The sequence below is a fragment of the Caretta caretta genome, chromosome 11 (genome assembly GCF_965140235.1).
Source record: "Caretta caretta isolate rCarCar2 chromosome 11, rCarCar1.hap1, whole genome shotgun sequence".
NCBI lineage: Eukaryota > Metazoa > Chordata > Testudines > Cheloniidae > Caretta > Caretta caretta.
The window spans coordinates 16,865,023-16,882,092 of NC_134216.1; the positions used below are offsets into that span (position 1 = coordinate 16,865,023).

Below are 17,070 nucleotides of genomic sequence, written 5' to 3' on the forward strand. Positions count from 1 at the left end.
TCCCACGCTGCCTCCCTTACTCCGCCCCTCTTTCCCTTCCCGCCCCCTCCGGCGCGCGGCTGCCTCTACCGGCGCGCCCTCGGCGCCGTCCCCTTCCCCGCTCCCTCACACCCTTCACTCGCCAGCCGCGCCCCTTCCGCCTTCTCCTCCCCCCACTTCCGCTCCTGCCCCGGCCGCCGCCAGCGCCGCCTCTCACCCCCCGCCGCCGCGTCGGCGTCTCTGGGAGCGGCCGCAGGCCGGCGAGTGGCTCTCCGAGCAGATCGATGGAGGCCCGGCGCGGCTGGCCGGTGGGGGGCGCTGGCTCTCGCTCGCTGGCTCTGGGATGGATTTGCCGCGGCCCAGCTGCGACTCCGGGCTAGCCACCATCTTAGAGGAGAGGAGCGGGCCGCGCACCGGGACGGAGGGGTCTTGGGGCCGGGCCCTGCCGCACACAGGTACCGGCGAGACCCGAGCAAGGGCTTCCGGCCCGGAGCCGAACGGGGAACCGATGCCCCGTGTCCGGGGCGCCCCGACTAAACCCTGGCCCGGGGTGTCAGTGGGGGAAGGGACCAGCCTCTTCGCCTTCTCGCCCCCCTCGTCCGTGAGTGAGGGTGGGGGCGGTGCCCAGCCTGCCCAGGTCGTCTTCCCCTGACCAGCCTCCCTCTCCGTGGGGGGAGACTCGCCGCCTTTTCCCACTGTCACCTGCGTGTGAGGGGGGAAGCCCTTCCTTCTGCCCCCGGGATCCACTGGGTGGGGGGCTTAGCTTCCCCTGCACATCCACTTTTCGTGGGGGGGGGGGAGCTGTCTCCTCTCCCTCACCACCAGAGTAGGGGGTGGGGAATGGGGGCCTGTCTCTCTCTCCCCCGCACCCTCAGAGTGGGGGGGGGTGCGCGCGCGGAGGAAGGGAGGCTATCTCCCCTCCCCCCATCCCCAGAGTGGGTGGGGAGGGGGCGGAGGGCTGTCTCATTCTCTCCCACCTGATCCCCAGAGTTGGGTGGGTGTCTGCCGAGGAAGGGGGCTGCCCCTGTCCCTCTTCCCCATCCCCGGAGTGGAGGAATGGCGCGGGGGAAGGGGAACTGTTGTCTTTCTCTCCCCATCCCCAGCGCAGCAATGTGTGTGTTGGGGGGAGGGTCTCTTCCTTTGCCTCCCAACTGTGGAGTGGGAGGGTTTTTTTGGGGGGGGGGAGGTCTCCTATTTCTCTCCCCCATCCCTAGAGTGAGTGGGTGGAGGGGGAAGGAAACAGAATCCAACCCCTACCCTGGAAGTGTCTCTCTAGAAGTGCAGCATTGTGCCTGTTCCCGAATGTGTAAGGCTACCACAGTTATGAGGGTGAGGAGTACTTCCGGAGACTGTGCTGGACTTGATCTCACCACTGCTGTGTAGTTGTCTACCCCGCTGCAAGCTGATTTCTTTTGATCTCCTATTAAGAAGGATTGGACAGGTGATTTCCAAGAAATGCTTATATGTTTCTGATAATTCAGTAGCTGATATTCTTCCGTGTGTGTATTAAATGCATGGTCCAGCATGTTATTCGGGACACCATTGATCAGATGAGAGGTAAAAGTGAGGTCCTGAGCGGTTATTAAAGATTCCCTAGTACTTTTCACAATTGTGGGTGAAACTGCCTGATGTTTGGGCCAAATTCCATTTGGGTAATTTATGTTCTTCCTAACTAAAATTGCTCTGTATTAATTTTATATTGTACATGTCATATTCAAAATTGTTGTGTAATGTTACCAGTTGTCTGTTTTGCCGCAAAGGTGTCTGCCCTTCAGTGGTGGGTGAAGTTATATGTGTGTAAGGTTTGTCAGTTAGACAGTAAAGTTTTAGGATTCTTCCATATGGAAGATGCTACGTAGACACAAGTGTTCTGTGTGATCTCTTCGTAATGTTTGAACTTGTGGAGTTCATGGTCGGTTTATTCCAGTAATTGTCAGTTAATAGTTAAACACACCATGTAATATATCATTTCTATTCACACTTGCAAATTACAATATAGCTGAAAATTTATGTTTCTGACACTTGTATGAGAATTTAGATATATATTTTTTTCAAGTATTCCTCTTATTCTTCAGATCCTGGGAACCAGCTCCACTGTTATTTATATACAGAACATTTTGATGTCATGGAGGTACTGTTTTCAAGTGAGTATTGCCTTTTGTTGGACTCCATATGTCTCATGAGATAAAATAAATGAGATATTTTAGCTAATTCAAAACAAAATGCTTTCTGTGTGTATTTTGGTCTTCTATTTTTTAATTAATTTTTATTTGGGCTGGTGTGGTAGACTAGTGACAATACTCAGCACCAGCATATGAGACTTGGGTTCGATAACCTGTGCTTTACTTCATGATAAGGGGATTTTTGTGGAGGAGTCTACTCTTTTTATGGAGTTTTCTTTGAGGAAGGACTGTGGGATTAGACCTTGAGTGATTGCAATATCGCTCTGAAAGTGTGCCACCCATCTGATTTAAAAATTGCCGTTGTCTTATTTGAAGGAAGTCCTCAGCACCCCCACCTGCTATTCCTGTGTAGTATGGTGATCAATTGTTATGGAAGTGAATTCTTGAGGTAGTAGAAAGGACAACAAAGAAAACCCTATATGTTTTCAAAATTATTTGCACAAAATGCACCGGTTTGTTTTGCTTTTGACTTTTGTGCCATCAAATGAAAAACAGTGAGACACGAGTTAGTCAATACAAAGGCTGACCATTTCTATATAACCTCCCTGAGATTGGTACCCTCATATTTTTTTTATACGTTTGTCCTGGCTGACTAATAGGTATTTCTAGAATTGGAAGGATGGCACTAAAATGATTAGTCAATCCACTTCTATTCATTGTCTGGTTGTAACTAAAACATAATTTCTGTGTCTTCATCATATGACCCATATACTTCACGGGTGTGAGTGAAATAAGAATCCACTGAGGCCAGTATATTTCAAGTCTCTTTTGACACATTCCCTTATGAGAACAGGCAGTGTTCAATTAGTCAGTACATTTTAAAGTTGTTTTCATGTTGGCCCAGATTGTGGTGTGGGTGCAGAACTGTGAAGACTGGAAAAAAAAATTCAATCTGTTGTGATTGAGCTGCTGTCCAGGTGCCTTTGTCATGGACTAGCTTTTACATAGAATGTCTGCAGTATATACACTGGTTTAGCAATTTTTGTGTTCATAAAGCGGTTTCCCTTATGATCAACAAGCTATTTGATTACTTCATATTCTCAGAGATATCATATTGTTCTGCCTTCACTATTAAATTGTATTATAAATTGAGAATAGTGATAATCTTTAGAGAAACATGTGGTGCTAATGTGGCTTTGCTGTCAGAGATGATGGGACTTCTTGCAAATGGAACGACACTTGCAGGATTACACATACTTACTACCCTTCTAAATACACTTTTGGCATATGTATCTTAGTAAAAATGGTGTTCTACGTTTTGTGAATTAGCATAAGGCCATTCCAGCCCATTGATCCAAATGTAGGTAGCCAAGTGAAAATACATGTGAGATCATTTTAAACGTCCAGGGATTGGGGTAGTATCTTTTATTGGACCAACTTCTGCTTAAAAGTTTGTCTCTCTCACCAACAGAAGATGGTCGAACCGAAGATACTTCACCCACCTTGTCTCTCTAATATCCTGGGGGAGATGCAGCGACAATAACACTGCATACAATAAAGGCATTTATGTCTGGGAATATCAACTGTTAATGCGGAGTATCTCTACCTAAAATTAAGTGATTGAGAATAGTTTAATTTGGGTTGGAGGGGGAAAGACACCACTGAGTTGGGATTTTCACTCTTCACAAGGTGTTGGAAAGGGGTGTTCTAAAGTTTTCATTCCTTTTTGGCTTTCTGCAGAAGGCCTGCACGTAACTGGCTGAAAAAAAATGGTTCCACAAGATGACAATCTCAGCCCTAATATGGTCTAAATGGTAAGGAAAACTATTTTGTGTCTAGGCTACTATCAGCCTCTGTTGAAAAGTGTTTATTTACAAAGGTGGTTTTGAAGCATATTTAACTGTTATTGTAAAGATGACACATAAAGGAATTCTGATTTTTGTTGCTGATGCAATGAACCAATGTCTGGAAGTTGAAAGCTAGACAAATTCAGACTGGAAATAAGGCGTACATTTTTAACAGTGAGAATAATTGGAACAACTTACTAAGAGTCATAGTGGATTCTCCATTACTGAAAATTTTAAAATTAAAATTGGATGTTTTTTCCAAAAGATATGCTCCAGGAATTATTTTGGGGAAGCTCAGTGGCTTGTGTTATAGACAGATGTTATACATAGATGATCAGTGGTCCCTTCTGGCCTTGGAATCTGTAAATATGTCTTAGACAAGCAGTACGTTTTGCCTCAAATAACAAAGAAAAGAGGGACATTCAGCACAATTTTGAAGTATATCTTTTGTTTAATTGTGTTCGGGTTTAAAAAAACAACCAACCAGACAAAAACCATATGATCTGTTGCATGCTGTCACCTCCATCTCACAACATGCATACACCACAGGAGCTTGCACATAACCGGGCAGGAGTGTCAGACACATTCTGTGAGAGGGCTGCAATATATATTTAATCTTTGTTCTTGGTCCTGATGTTCAAAGGTAGGATGCTAAATTGTCTTCAAATTCCCACTGACGATAATAGGCTTTGAATGGAGTTGTAAGTGCTCAGAACCTTGTAGGAACCTAGCTCAAAGGCAGGTTTGCACAGTGATAGAGGGTAGAATATGGTCCTTATGCAGTAACTAAATTGTATCCCAAATTCTGCACTGTAGTACATGAGGTACAACTCCTATGCACTTAAATGAGAGCTAAAGCTGTATAACTGAACAGAATCTACCCTTAGAAAAGTAAACTGTTGCATTCAACTTCAATGGGCTGTGGATGGAAATGATAGAGGGCAGTTTTGGGACCAGTGTCTGTTTTCCCCCTCTGTTTGGTCGCTGGTGTGTTCAGTTACAATTACTGCTATTGTGTGCGTAAATCACATAAACATAAAACTGCACCTGTATTTATTTAGCTTTAAAGTAGTAGATGTATCATCCTAGCTGTATAAATGAGGCAGTTCACACCTCTCAAATTTATGTAAGGGGTCCATCCACAGTGCAGCTCAGAGGTGAATTCTCATCTTGGGTAGAAGTACATGCACTAGTGTTGCAGCGATGGCGTGGGTGGTGACTTGGGCTACCTGCTTGAGTTCAACCTGAACCAAGATAGGCACTTGGTTGGCTAGCTAGAACTACCACCTCTGCCATTATGGCCTCACTGCTATTTTTAGCATGCCAGCTCAAGCAGAACTGGGGTGTTTACTTCTGCCTGAACTGGGAATTACACCTCCCAGCTGCAGTGTAGACATAGACTAAGACAGGTATGTCAAGTCATGTTCTGCAGAGTCTGACTCTGTTATGCGTCTGGAAAAATACTTAAGGTGGGCAAGATGTTTGATACCAATAGCATAGGTTAATGTAGTTCCTGCGCATGTATATGTGTATAATTATTTTAACCTATTAAAAAGATTTTGCTTTCTGAAGTGCCAGCCCCTGTCTGCCACAGGGTTGCATAGTAAATGTAAAGTGATCAGCAAGTATAGTGTGCATGCTAGGTCACTGTGGGTAGCAACCCACAGTGGATCTGGACTCTCTGACCTCCAGAATGCATAAACAAATAAGGCTTTCATCTTCAAAGTATGCTGCAAGTGCCTCTTAGCCTGGCTTATTAGAGTGATTCAGCATACGTTGCATGTCTTATTCCTGGGGGAATTCTGTGCCAAAAATTAAAAATTCTGTGCACAATATTGTAAAATTCTGCATATTTTATTTGTCAAAATAACACGACAGTTTCAATTATTTTGGTATTTTATTTCAAAATATCTGTTAGCAAGTATGTCTGTAACAATACACACAACAAAAAAGATTCAGGAAATGTTTTTGACAAATAGATTCCTTACTGGACATACGAATACAGAACTTTGAGTAATAATTAGGGCTGTCAAGCCATTAAACAAAGTAATTGCGATTAATCACGCGATTTAAAAAAAGTAATGGAATACCATTTATTTAAATATTTTTGGATGTTTTCTACATTTTCAAATATATTGATTTCAATTACAACACAGAATACAAAGTGTACAGTGCTCACTTTATATTTATTTTTCTTACAAGTATTCGCACTGTAATAAACAAAAGAAATAGTATTTTTCAATTCAACTAATACAAGTACTTTGTAGTGCAATCTCTTTATCATCAATGTCTAACTTAGAAATGTAGAATTATGTACCAAAAAACCCTGCACTCAAAAACAAAACAGTGTAAAATTAAAGCGCTTACAAGTTCACTCAGTCTTACTTCTTGTTCAGCCAACCACTAAGACAAACAAGTTTATTTCAAGGAGCTGACTGAGGAGATATCTGAGCAATTATCCTTGAGAAATCGTGGAAGACCGGAGAGATTCCAGAAGACTGGAAAAGGGCAAATATAGTGCCTATCTATAAAAAAGGAAAGAAGGACAACCCAGGGAATTACAGACCAGTCATCTTAACTTCTGTACCCAGAAAGATAATGGAGCAAATAATTAAGCAATCAATTTGCAAGCATCTAGATGATAATAAGGTGATAAGTAACAATCAGAATGGATATGTCAAAAACAAATCATATCAGACCAACCTGATAGCTTTCTTTGACAGAGTAACAAACCTTGTGGATGGGGGGAAAGTAGTAGATGTGTTATAACTAGATTTTAGTAAAGCTTTTCTTACTGTCCTGCATGACATTCTCATAAATAAACTAGGGAAATGCAACCGAGATGGAGCTACTATAAGGTGGGTGCAAAACTGGTTGGAAAACCATTCCCAGAGAGTATTTATCAGTGGTTGAGTCATGCTGGAAGGGTATAACGAGTGGGGTCCGCAGGGATCAGTTCTGGGTCTGGTTCTTTTCAGTGTCTTCATCAATGATTTAGATAATGGCATACAGAGTACACTTTTATAAAGTTTGTGGACCATACCAAGCTGGGAGTGGTTGCAAGTGCTTTGGAGGATAGGATTAAAATTCAAAATGATCTGGACAAACCGGAGAAATGGTCTGAAGTAAGTAGGATGAAATTCAATAAAGACAAATGCAAAGTACTCCATTTAGGAAGGAGCAATCAGCTGCACAGATACAAAATGGGAAATGACTGGCTAGGAAGGAGTACTGCGGAAAGGGATCTGGGGGTCATAGTGCACCACAAGCTAAATATGAGTCAACAGAGTAACGCTGTTGCAAAAAAAGCAAACATCATTCTGGGATGTATTATCAGGAATGTTATGAGCAAGACATAAAAAGTAATTCTTCTGCTCTACTCCACTCTGATTAGACCTCAACTGGAGTATTGTGTCCAGTTCTGGGTACCACATTTCAGGAAGGATGTGGACAAATTGGAGAGAGTCTAGAGAAGAGCAACAAAAATAATGAAAGGTCTAGAAAACATGACCTATGAGGGAAGATAGAAAAAATTGAGTTTGTTTAGTCTGGAAAAGAGAAGACTGAGAGGGGACATAAGTGTTCAAGTATGTAAAAGGTTGTTACAAGGAGGAGAAAGAAAAATTGTTTTTCTTAACCTCTGAGGATAGAACAAGAAGGAATGGGCTTAAATTGCAGCCAGGGAGGTTTGGGTTGGACATGAAGAAAAACTTCATAACTGTCAGGGTGGTTAAGCACTGGAATAAATTGCCTAGGGAGGTTGTGGAATCTCTATCACTGGAGAAATTTTTAAGAGCGGATTAGACAAACCCCTGTCAGGAAAGGTCTAGATAATACTTAGTCCTGCCACGAGTGCAAGGGACTGGATTAGATGACCTCTTGAGGTCCCTTTCAGTTCTATGATTCACATTTGCAGGAGATAATGCTGCCTGCTTCTTGTTTACAATGTCACTTGAAAGTGAGAACAGGCATTCTCATGGCAGTGTTGTAGCCGGCCTTGCAAGATATTTATGCGCCAGATGCTCTAAAGACTCATATGTACCTTCGTGCTTCAACCGCCATTCCAGGGGACATGCACCCATGCTGATGATGGGTTCTGCTCTATAAAAATCCAAAGAAGTGCGGACCGACGCATGTTCATTTTCATTATCTGAGTCAGATGCCACCAGCAGAAGGTTGATTTTCTTTTTTGGTGGTTCAGGTTCTGTAGTTTCTGCATTGGAGTGTTGCTCTTTTCAGACTTCTGAAAGCATGCTCCACGCTTCGTCCCTCTCAGATTTTGGAAGGCACTTCAGATTCTTAAACCTTGGGTCGAGTGCTGTAGCTATCTTTAGAAATCTCACGTTGGTACCTTCTTTACGTTTTGTCAAATCTGCAGTGAAAGTGTTCTTAAAATGAGCAACATGTGCTGGGGTCATCATCCGAGACTGCCATAACATGAAATATATGGCAGAACGCAGGTAAAACAGAGCAAGGGACATACAGTTCTCCCCAAAGGAGTTCAGTTACCAATTTAATTAACGCATTTTCTTTTAACAAGCATCATCAGCATGGAAATATGTCCTCTGCAATGGTGGCCGAAGTATGAAGGGGCGTATCAATGTTTAGGATATCTGGCATGTAAACACCTTGGAATGCCAGCTACAATAGTGCCATGCCAACGCTTGTTCTCACTTTCTGGTGATGTAAATGAGAAGCGGGCAGCATTATCTCCCATAAATGTAAACAAACTTGCTTGTCTTAGTAATTGGCTGAATAAGAAATAGGACTGAGTGGACTTGTAGGCTCTGAAGTTTTACATTGTTTTGTTTTTGAGTGCAGTTATGTAACAAAAAAAAAATCTACATTTGTAAATTGCATTTTCACTATAAAGAGATTGCACTTCAGTACTTGTATGAGGTGAATTGAAAAATACTATTTCTTTTGTTTATCATTTTCACAGTGCATATATTTGTAATAAAAATATACACTTTGATTTCAATTACAACACAACAGATATGAAAATGTAGAAGAATATCCAAAATATTTAATAAATTTCAGTTGGTATTCTATTAACAGTGTGATTTAAAATTGTGATTAATTGTGATTATTTTTTTAATCAAGGTTAGTTTTTTTTAGTTAATCGTGTGAGTTAACTGCGATTAATTGACAGCCCTATTTCATAATTTATTTAAACTACAACACAGAAACATATTTCCTGCACCCATCAGAAGCCGGGCAAAGGCTTAGTAGTGTCAGGAGTAATGGAGGAGCTGAGGGAGAGGGAAGTAATTGCTGGAAAGGAGCCTGGGAGTGAACCTGGAGGGCAGTTGGGTATGGGTGGGAAAAAATAAGGAACAGTTTTTCTGGGGGGGTAGGGGAGGGATTGTTAGGGAGTTGAGGACCCTCCCCCATGCTGACCCCAGCCTCTCCCATTTAGTGCCTTTGTGTCCCTGCACCCCCACTCAACCACTCTTCTTCCCCCTGCCCATGTGTCCCTGTACCCTCTCTCAGCCACCCTGTCAACATGTGACCCACTCCCATTCAGCCCCGCCCTGTCCTCCCACTAGCCCTTCTGAAGTCCAGTCTGTGACCACCCCATGTGACTCCCATTCACCCCATGTGCTCCCCTTTGTAGTCTCTCCCCCCCCCACCCCCCAATATTCCATGCCTCCTCACCCGGATCCGCTGTCATGGCGCTGTAAGGAACGCAGCCTCTCTTCTCTGTCACCTGCTACAAGGAGCCAGTTGCTGGTCTGCTCTAGTGCCACAATAGTCCCTGGTGGGGAAAAGGCAGCAGAATGTATTTTCTGTGGAGGAAAAGAAACCCTGCAGGTCTAAGAGCCTGAACTTGCACAGTGCTGGGCAGTCAACTTCGATGAAGTGTACTGGGAATTAAAGGTGTTACTTGCTTTGCAGGATTGAGCCCTAATTTGTGTTGATTCTTCTTTATTCACTTTTAAAATGTAATTTAGAGTGCTTGGAGAGCATCAGTTAAACTGCGAACAAGAAAGAACAAAAGCTAGTAGGCCTTGCTAGCTAGGGGGTACACCCTTGGCAGGTATTAAAGGTGAAATGTAGAGTTGGAGGGAAAAGTTTGCTCTTCGCTGCTCTCTCTTTTTAACACATAATCGGGGACATTCATTGACACAAGATATCATTGAAGCCAAGAGCTTAATCGGATTCAAAAAAGGATTATGCAGTGACATGGATAAGGAGAGCATTAGGTAGGATAGAAAAAAAAATTGAGAGAGAATCCTTTGTTTTAAAGCATAAGATGTCTGAAGTAAAATGAAACTTTCTCTATGGACTGTTTACTGAGACTCCTCAATTACAAAAAGAAAAGGAGTACTTGTGGCACCTTAGAGACTAACCAACTTATTTGAGCATGAGCTTTCGTGAGCTACAGCTCACTTCATCGGATGCATACCGTGGAAACTGCAGCAGACTTTATATATACACAGAGAATATGAAACAATACCTCCTCCCACCCCACTGTCCTGCTGGTAATAGCTTATCTAAAGTGATCATCAGGTGGGCCATTTCCAGCACAAATCCAGGTTTTCTCACCCTCCACCCCCCCCCACACAAATTCACTCTCCTGCTGGTGCTAGCCCATCCAAAGTGACAACTCTTTACATAATCAAGTCGGGCTATTTCCTGCACAAATCCAGGTTTTCTCACATCCCCCCCACCCCCATACACACACAAACTCACTCTCCTGCTGGTAATAGCTCATCCAAAGTGACCACTCTCCAAGTTTAAATCCAAGTTAAACCAGAACATCTGGGGGAGGGGGGGCGGGTAGGAAAAAACAAGAGGAAACAGGCTACCTTGCATAATGACTTAGCCACTCCCAGTCTCTATTTAAGCCTAAATTAATAGTATCCAATTTGCAAATGAATTCCAATTCAGCAGTTTCTCGCTGGAGTCTGGATTTGAAGTTTTTTTGTTTTAAGATAGCGACCTTCATGTCTGTGATTGCGTGACCAGAGAGATTGAAGTGTTCTCCGACTGGTTTATGAATGTGATAATTCTTGACATCTGATTTGTGTCCATTTATTCTTTTACGTAGAGACTGTCCAGTTTGACCAATGTACATGGCAGAGGGGCATTGCTGGCACATGATGGCATATATCACATTGGTGGATGTGCAGGTGAACGAGCCTCTGATAGTGTGGCTGATGTTATTAGGCCCTGTGATGGTGTCCCCTGAATAGATATGTGGGCACAATTGGCAACGGGCTTTGTTGCAAGGATAAGTTCCTGGGTTAGTGGTTCTGTTGTGTGGTATGTGGTTGTTGGTGAGTATTTGCTTCAGGTTGCGGGGCTGTCTGTAGGATTTTTCACCTTCGAAAGCATCTGGTACTAGCCACTGTCTGAGATAGGATGCCAGATTAGATTAGACTGGTGATTGATCTAGTGCAGCGATTCCTATGGTCTATGATGTGAAAAGACTCCCCAAATAAAATAAACTGTTTTTTGTTGAATATTTTTGGAGAATCTGAACAAAGATGTGGAGAGAGAGAGAGCGTGATGGAGTCTTCCATGAAAAAGGAGCTATAATGAGGAATAACTTTGTTTTTGCTACAGTTTAGCCTTAAAATAATAAACTTAAAATATATACATGCTCTTCCAAATCGTGTTTGAATCTGAAACATTTTTAAGTAAGGACATTTCAGTTATACTTAAGAATTAAGGTTTTCTCCTTCATGCAATTACATATCTTTTTCTTATGTAGTTTAAATATTACTATTAAGCCCAAGCAGTATGCTCAACCCTGTACAGGACACTGATATCAATGCAGTCTCTGCACCAAATGTAAGACCCAAAAAACAAACCCCACTAGGAGAACCAGAGGAAGGAGCCAGTGTAATTAAACTTTTTGAGAAAACTGAGGTATTGTTTCATGGTCTCTGTGTGTATATAATGTCTTCTGCAGTTTCCACGGAATGCATCCGATGAAGTGAGCTGTAGCTCACGAAAGCTCATGCTCAAATAAATTGGTTAGTCTCTAAGGTGCCACAAGTACTCCTTTTCTTTTTGCGAATACAGACTAACACGGCTGTTACTCTGAAACCTGTTTCCATTTGTGGATCATTAAGAGGGATTTAAATAAGCGAAGGGTTGTGCTCCCACACCTGATGCTGTTTCACCTTTATGCTCTATATTACTAATGATTTTCAAACCTTAAAATATGTACTGAATTGTTAAGATTATTTATATTTGCATCTGTAACATTTAGGCCTTGGGAGTTTTGATATTGCAATATAATTTATTGTTTTCTGTTTAGGAAACTTATTGAATGAACATGTATATATTACACAGTATTTCATATTTTATTATTTTTTTTTTTTAGGAGACAGCTTTCATCTTGACAATGGCAGCTTGAAGTCTATTAAAGTCCAAGCATTTATTTTGTTTTTAAAAATTACTGTGCAGGTATGTAAAATATAAATCTCGGGAATTATTTTCTCAACGTTCTTCTTTATTTCAGCATGTTGTTCTCAATGTGGGGAAACAAAATACTGCATATTTTCACTTCCTTTTTACAAATATTCATGATTTAAAATCTGTTTGCATATTGTGAAAAAATTGAAATAGTACAACAGTTTAAGATATCCAGAATCCTTATTTTCTCTTCACACACTTTGCATTCCATATTAAATTTTACAAACTTTAATAATGCTGTGATACATAGTGCTATAAGATGTCTTATACCGAAGATTTAGAGAAGAATCATGGGTTTGATATTGAGGATCAGAACAGATACCCAGGACACTGTCAGCTTTCAGTCTAGTCAGTATTGCACCTGTCTTGTGTGCAAACTGAGACTTCACAATCACATTTTCCTATTAAGCTTTTTTTTCTTGTTGCAGCCTGAAACTCAGAAAACAAGAAACTGGCCATATAGGGGAAGTGGAGATGATAAATACACACATTGCTGTCAAATGCACAAGAAAACTGAAAAGATAAATATTTTTTCTTTAATTTCTTAGTTATGGTGATCTTGGCTGTTACTTTTAATAAGTATTGAAAAAACCCTTCAGACATAAGTGGTTTTTTAGTTGGTGTCAGTTAAAATGACTAACCATGAGTAAAAAGCAATATAATATGTATTAAAATGTATCCATAAAATATAAACCAATTCAGAGAACTTGTGATCTCTGAAATATTAGATGAGTAATTTTAGGGGGAAATCCTGCCCTCTACTATTCTCTCCATCAGATTCCAGATGCAGGAGAAGTGGGGTGGGTCTGATACGGAAGAGTAGGGCAAGAGGTCAAGAGACTATAGGATGATCTGTTCCAGCTGTGTGCTTTGGAGCAGCAGGGGGATCTGGGATATGACTAAGTAGTATGATGGCTGAGGGGTCAGTGGCTCCACCATTTAGTGGATTTACTGGTTGTTCCTAACCCCAGCAAAGCAGGCATGTGGGAGCCTTAGGCTACAATAGCCTTCAGGCTGCACTAGAAGCTTGAGAGCCACTCTTTTATTAGTTGTCAACCTGGGTGTGGGAGAAAATTCCTTCCCTCTGGCTTCCTTGAATTCTTTCACACACAAGTCCTGTTTGGCTTATACGTTATGCAAAGGGCTTGGCCCTAGAATATTATTTAAGATCATCTTCTTGGTCCAATGTTTTCAACATGTATTGTTTTCACCTCTTTGAATTCCTCAATTATTTTCTCCTTCACCACCACATTTAAATAAAAATTTCTGGCCCTCATCAGGTCCTTTGTAAGTGGGTTCCTACCTGCTTTATCCACATTTTCTCTCTTTTGTGTCAAGCCCTTCCTTCCATCAACCATTCCATTCTTTGTCTTCCAGTTTGCTTCCATCACAAACAACTGCATGCTTTTTTCAACCATCCTTTTTGTAGAGAACACCTATCCTGATCTTCCCTGGAAATTCACTGCATATCTCTTGGATCCTTCCTCAAGGCCCACTACTTATGGGGAAATTGTCAGTTAATAATGGCTACATGGATTGCCATCAGGGACTTCTGATATTTATCTTAATTAATTGTCTGTCTTAAATCAACAAAAAACATAACTTTCTGGCTGGGCACATATCTGGTCTATTTAAAAGCATGTTCTTACTGCATCATCTTCACTTCCTTATTACTTCTGCTTATTTGTTACACCCATTTTTTGCATATTAATTAGATGTTAAGCTCTTTGGGGATGGGAGAGCCTTTTATTCTCTTCACCTTCTAATGTGATGAGGCCCCAATCCTGACAGGAGCTTCTAGGCATTACTATAATACAAATGAATGTTTTTAATTATTTCTGGGAGCACTAAAGTTGACTTTCCAAACAGGTGAAGAAATGATCCATGTCTTGCTGACAGTCTAAAGACAGACATACAAACAGAGGGTAGGGGAAAGGTATACAACATGTGCTGGCAACAGATACAGTATAAGTGGGGCTGGTAGCACTGCTTGTTGTTTAAGTTACCCAGCACTTCCCATTATTAGACCCTGGTTTCAGTTGCTAGGTCTAGGAGCCGGTGAAGGAAGAACAGGGTGCGAGAACAGGGGATTGGGAGAATTCAGATTGGATGAGGATTGGAATGGGGGAGACTGGGACTGGCAGGACAAGAGTAGAACTGGAAACCAGTGGGGTAGAGGCAATATATAGAGGTGAGGGAAGACAGATGTGGCAAGGAGCTGAGATGCGTGGGAGAAATGAAACTGAATAGGCAAAGGGACTGGCATAAGTAATCAGGGAAGCTGAGGACACTGAGGTTGGGTGGGAAGCCTGGGGAGAGGGAGCCAGTGGGTTGGGGGAATGTGGGCAGGTGATGGGAGGCCAGAGACAAGGGGGAGAGACCAGGAAGTGGGGGAGGAAACTGGACTGGCTGGACAGGAAGACTGGGAGCAAGGAATTGGGATGGGAGAAGATTGGAAATGCCTTGATAAGGAGACCTGGAACTGACAGGAGTTAGAAGGGTGGGGCTAGGAGTGGAGACTCAGTATAGCTTCAGTGTCTCTCACCAAACCTCAGTCCCTGGCCTCTCTAGCTGAGGTTTTTTTGTCCTGCTTCATTCTCAGCCCTCACCTGGAGACATCAACAGGGTCACCACTCCATCACTCTCAGCCTTCAGCTCTCTTTGGCTCTACCGCTCAGAGAGCCAGGAGACATCTCCCTTGGCTAGTGTCAATCTTCAGCCCTCTCTGGTCATGGCTCTTACAAGTTTTGTAAGTGACCACCCAACTGCCTTCCTGCTTTCTGCTATCACCAGCCTTATCGGGGTCCACTGCACAGCTTGGGAACTCTTTCTAATCCCTCTTTCAGGGATATTCCCTGCCTCATTCAATTTAGCTTTGCTCTTCTCCTGAGTGTTGTCTCTAGAATTTGGATTCTGAACTCTTGCCTTTGGCTGTCACTCATTTAAAACTTCCAGGGGCATCCCTGCCCTCCTCATCACACCAAATTAGGGCACAAAGCTGGACTGAAATTGGAGAGGGGCCAGCTACCTTGTTTCATTATTTCTTTCAGCAAAGCAGGTTGTCTTGGTTTATTCCAGAATCAGGATTTGCTACATAAAAGTTAATGAGTTGTTAGATGAGTTCAAGAAGGAATCCTTACTATTATAGCTTTTTATTCTAACAAATAGAAAAGAATTTTAGGTATTCCATGACTAAATCTCTTAAATACATTTATTTTCAGAATATGTGTATATAGAAGTGCAAGTAGAAGCATAAAGCTTGCTAAATCAATATCTCTTACCAAGGTCCACTGGCAAGTACTTAACTTCTTTCTGGCGTTAATAGTCTGTGGTATTAGACTTCTAACTTCCTGTTCAGAATCTAAAGAAAACATTTTGTCATCCTAAACTGATACTTTTTTTAATCATAAAACTTAAGGTCTTGCTGAATTTCAGGTCTACTGATGGGCAGTCTTAGTGCCCCATACGACTATAGATTTAGTTGCATAATAAACTTGAGTCCCCTTCTGATCACCTTGGTGAATGTACAAATGTGTGTGTATTGCTGGCATGGTCAAGATAAGACTTTGTTTGGAGTAAGACTAATGCAGCTTGTGATTTCAAAGGCATCTGGAGCAAGGTTTAGAAAAGGTGGGTTGATTTCACTCTCCCTGCCCTTTAAAAGACATGTATGATATTTTCCAATATACCTTCTTCAACTTCAGTATTTATTATATACAGAAAAACTGTTAAAAGAATGTTTCAAGGGCTTGACTGTGAAAGCTAAAGTTAGGAATTCGCAATGACAGCCTGGGACTGGCCATGCAGTATTTACTCTGTTGCCATGTATGTCTATCCTGTGCATTGAATGAGGCAGGGTATTGTGGGGGGAAAAATAGTATGTGATCGTGTAATTAAAGATGGTACAATGATGCATATGCCCAGGGCAGCAGAAATAAATTTGCGTGGGCAGCTGTATATCTAGCATTTTCCGACTGGATTTTGCAGTCTAGATAATGTTTTTAATGCCCTTATTTGATCAGCATGCTCCTTCCTGTGCATATGAGCAAGTATTGCCATAGTTCAACATTTAAACCCTTTTATACTTTTGGCATTCTAGTAATTTGATCATCTCTTCCTTATACTTAAGTCCTGATAAGGTAGATCTTGTCAGTACCAATTTGGGTAGGGACTTTTAAAATTGCCAGAGGTCCTCTGTGTGTTAACCTAAACTTTGTCTTGAAATTTCTAGTAGACATGTCTGCATGTTCTCCCGTTGATTTTTATTTTGTTTTAAATACATCTGTACATAAGTCGTCTTAATGTCCTTTTATATTACACACCTAGCTGAAAGCTAGGACACGTCTACAGTACCACTGAAGTCCATCTAACTTATGTCACTTGGGTGTGAAAAAGACACCCTTCTGAGCAATGCAAGTCACAGTGACCTAAGCGCTGTGCATTCCAGCGCCATGTTGGCATAGAGTGTCTTCACCAAACGTGCAGCCGTGCCGATGTAGTACTTCTTTCTAGTGTAGACCTGCCCCATGTCTACAGTGGTTGTTTTGATAGCTAGATATTCAGTATTCATGCCATATGAATAACTGACTTTTTTTTTTTTGGTTCCGGGGAAAACCCAAACTGGAATTTTTGCTGTATTGAAAAGTTGGAGGGAAAAAAATACAGTTTGGGTCAATTGAAACATTTTGTTT

At 41.9% G+C, this 17,070-nt stretch overlaps 1 protein-coding gene across 5 annotated transcripts in view; it reads left to right on the plus strand.

Moving 5' to 3' along the window:
* Window positions 1-305: 305 nt before the first annotated feature.
* Window positions 306-17,070, plus strand: part of SLC35F5 (solute carrier family 35 member F5) — a 54,607-nt gene continuing 37,842 nt past the window's right edge. For 2 of the 5 annotated variants that reach the window (XM_048869244.2, XM_048869249.2), the window contains exons 1-5: window positions 308-434; window positions 1,256-1,420; window positions 2,055-2,123; window positions 3,843-3,916; window positions 12,288-12,370. The gene's annotated coding sequence lies outside the window, so the exon portion shown is untranslated. Of the gene's footprint in view, window positions 435-1,244; window positions 1,421-2,054; window positions 2,124-3,842; window positions 3,917-12,287; window positions 12,371-17,070 lie in introns of all 5 variants that reach the window. The other 3 variants (XM_048869246.2, XM_048869245.2, XM_048869247.2) reach the window with 3 other exon arrangements.